The sequence below is a fragment of the Aotus nancymaae genome, unplaced genomic scaffold (assembly GCF_030222135.1).
Source record: "Aotus nancymaae isolate 86718 unplaced genomic scaffold, 86718_ANA_hifiasm-v0.15.2.pri h1tg000020l, whole genome shotgun sequence".
In the NCBI taxonomy this organism is placed as follows: Eukaryota; Metazoa; Chordata; class Mammalia; order Primates; family Aotidae; genus Aotus; species Aotus nancymaae.
The window spans coordinates 60978183-60981794 of record NW_026988432.1 but is presented as its reverse complement, the minus strand read 5'-3'; the positions used below and the strand labels follow the sequence as shown (position 1 = coordinate 60981794).

Below are 3612 nucleotides of genomic sequence, written 5' to 3'. Positions count from 1 at the left end.
CTCACTGCAACCTCTGCCTCCCAGGTTCAAGTGATTCTCCTGCCTCAGCCTCCTGAGTAGCTGGGATTACAGGTGCCCTCCTCCATGCTGGGATAAGTTTTGTATTTTTAGTAGAGATGGGGTTTCACCATGTTGGCCAGGCTGGTCTCGAACTCCTGACCTCATGATCCGCCAGCCTGAGCCTCCAAAGTGCTCAGATTACAGGCGTAAGCCACCAGACCCTCCCGTATCTTTTTTTTTTCCTGTCTGTGCACGTCTTTTTTTTTTTTTATTGTACTTTAAGTTCTGAGGTACATGTGCAGATCTTGCAGGATTGTTGCATAGGTACACACATGCCATGGTGGTTTGCTGTCTTCATCCCCCCATCACCTACATCAGCAATTTCTCCCAGTGTTATCCCTCCCCAAACTCCTTGCCCCCGACTGTACCTTCCTTAGCCCCTCAACATACCCCTGTTTGTGATGTTCCCCTTCTGTGACCACCTGTTAAGGTGAATCTGGTAGTTTCCTTTATTTTGTTAACATCTTAATGAGATATGCTAAACATACAATAGAGTGCAAATATTTCAAATATGGATTTTATAAGTTTTGACATATAGACACTCATGAAACCATCCCAGCAAATAGTGCCAATATTTCCCAAAGTTTCCTTGAGCCTGTGTTAACTCCCCAGTTCCCCAGTCTCAGGCAACCACTGCTCTGCTCACTGTTACTTTTGATTAGTTTGCATGTGTTCTGCTGTCTGCCTTTTCTTTTATTATTATTTTGCATGTTCTGAAATTATTTCATCTTTTTTATTATTTTGCACCTGATCTTCTGTCACTTCTGAGTATTTTGCATGTGCTGAAATCTTGCATGAATAGAATCATACAATATGAGTGTGTTTTTGTCTTTCTTCTTTTACTCAATATACACATTTTGAAATCCATCCATGTTGTAGCATGTGTCTGTAGTCTATTTTATTGCCGGGCATAATACTATTGTATAAATACATAATACTTTGTTTATACATTCACCTGTTGACAGAAATTTGGATTATTTCAAGTTTTAGGATATTACAAATGAAGTTGTTATGACCGTTTACGGACTACATTTTATACAGGTATCTGCTTTCATTTCTCTTGAGTAAATACCTATGAATGTAATGGCTACATCATATGGTAGGTGTGTTTTTTTAAACATTTAAAAGCAGCCTAATTGTTTTCCAAAACGGTTGTGCTGTTTAACTTCCCACCAGAAATGTACAAAAGTTCCAGGTCCTTCACAGCTTTGCCAATACTTGGTATGGTTAATCTTACTAATTATAGCCAGTCTACAAAGTGTGCAGTGTTGTCTCATTGTGGTTGCAATTTGAATTGATCTAATGACTAATAATTTTATGTGCTTATCCTCCCATATATTATTCTTGAAGGAGTGCCTGTTCAAATCATTGTCCCATTTTTTTAATTGGGTTGTGGGATTTTTGAGTTTTGAATTCTCTATATATTCTGGGTACAAGTTTGGCTGTTTTCAAATTAAATACATGGTTTGCAAAGATTCTCTTATAGCCTGTGCCTGTGTTTTCATTCTGTTAAGTGTCTAAAATAAAAGTTTTTACTTTTGATTAACTCCAGTTTAGCAAGCATTCTTCTCTTTTAAGAAATTTATTTGTGTCGGGACAAAGGGAAGCGATGCCGGAGCTGCGGGCGCTTTTTCTGCCCGCGGTGTCTCAGATTCATTCTTAAGGAACTGAGAACTTACTCTTCCAAAATGTCAAAAAGACCATCTTATGCCCCACTTCCCACCCCAGCTCCTGCAACACAATGCCCAGCACACCAGGGTTTGTGGGATACAATCCATACAATCATCTCGCCTACAACAACTACAGGCTGGGAGGGAACCGGGGCACCAACAGCCAGGTCACAGCATCCTCTGGTATTACTATTTCAAAACCCCCAAAGCCACCAGATAAGCCGCTGATGCCCTACATGAGGTACAGCAGAAAGGTCTGGGACCAAGTGAAGGCTTCCAACCCTGACCTAAAGTGGTGGGAGATTGGCAAGATTATTGGTGGCATGTGACGAGATCTCACTGATGAAAAAAAACAAGAATATTTAAACGAATACGAAGCAGAAAATATAAAGTACAATAAATCTATGAAGGCCTATCATAATTCCCCCGCGTACCTTGCTTACATAAATGCAAAAAGTCGTGCAGAAGCTGCTTTAGAAGAAGAAAGTCGACAGAGACAGTCTCGCATGGAGAAAGGAGAACCTTACATGAGCATTCAGCCTGCTGAAGATCCAGATGATTACGATGAAGGCTTTTCAATGAAGCATACAGCCACTGCCCGTTTCCAGAAAAACCACCGCCTCATCAGTGAAATCCTTAGTACGAGTGTGGTGCCAGACGTTCGGTCAGTTGTCACAACAGCTAGAATGCAGGTCCTCAAACGACAGGTCCAGTCCTTAATAGTTCATCAGGGAAAACTAGAAGCTGAACTTCTTCAGATAGAGGAACGACACCAGAAGAAGAGGAAATTCCTGGAAAGCACAGATTCATTTAACAATGAACTTGTGGCACATATACACCATGGAATATTATGCAGCCATTAAAAACGAGGAGTTCGCGTCCTTTGTAGGGACATGGATGAACCTGGAAACCATCATTCTCAGCAAACTGACACAAGAACACAAAATCAAACACCACATGTTCTCACTCATAGGCGGGTGTTGAACAAGGAGAACACATGGACACAGGGAGGGGAGCACTATACATGCGGGTCTGTTGTGGGGGAGTGGGGGGGGACAGCGGGGGGGTGGGGAATTGGGGAGGGATAGCATGGGGAGAAATGCCAGATATGGGTGAAGGGGAGGAAGGCAGCAAATCACACTGCCACGTATGCACCTAAGCATCAACCTTGCATGTTTTTCACATGTACCCCAAAACCTAAAATGCAATAAAAAAAAAAAAAAAAAAAAAAAAAAACAATGAACTTAAAAGCTTGTGTGGTCTGAAAGTAGAAGTGGATATGGAGAAAACTGCAGCTGAGATTGCACAGGCAGAGGAACAGGCCCGCAAAAGGCAAGAGGAAAGGGAGAAGAGGCGGCAGAGCACGCTGAACGCAGTCAGAGCAGCATCGTTCCTGAGGAAGAACAAGCAGCCAACAAAGGCGAGGAGAAGAAGGCCGACGAGAACATTCCAATGGAGACAAAGGAGACACACCTTGAAGAAACGACAGAGAGCCAACAGAACGGTGAAGAGGTCATGTCTACTCCTGAGGACAAGAAGAGTGGGCAGGAGGGGGTCGACAGTATGGCAGAGGAAGGAACCAGTGACAGCAACACTGGCTCGGAGAGCAACAGTGCAACAGTGGAGGAGCCCCCAACAGATCCCGTACCAGAAGATGAGAAAAAAGAGTAAGTGTTGCCTTGTTTTATGTGTTCTAAATACTTTTTTAAATGAAAAATGTTTTTTGGTTAAAAAAAAGAAATTTATTTGTATGTATTTATTTTCTATAATCTAATTGTAGGCTTATATAACTTAATTTGTATTGATACATAATGATGTACATATTTTCAAGGTACCTGTAATAATTTGTTACATTCATATAATCAAATCAGGGTAATTGAGA

The 3612-nt window shown here is 41.6% G+C and overlaps 1 pseudogene; it reads left to right on the top strand.

The window, feature by feature from the left end:
- Window positions 1–1684: 1684 nt before the first annotated feature.
- Window positions 1685–3401, top strand: LOC105705673 (SWI/SNF-related matrix-associated actin-dependent regulator of chromatin subfamily E member 1-like; annotated as a pseudogene).
- The last annotated feature ends 211 nt before the right edge of the window (window positions 3402–3612 follow it).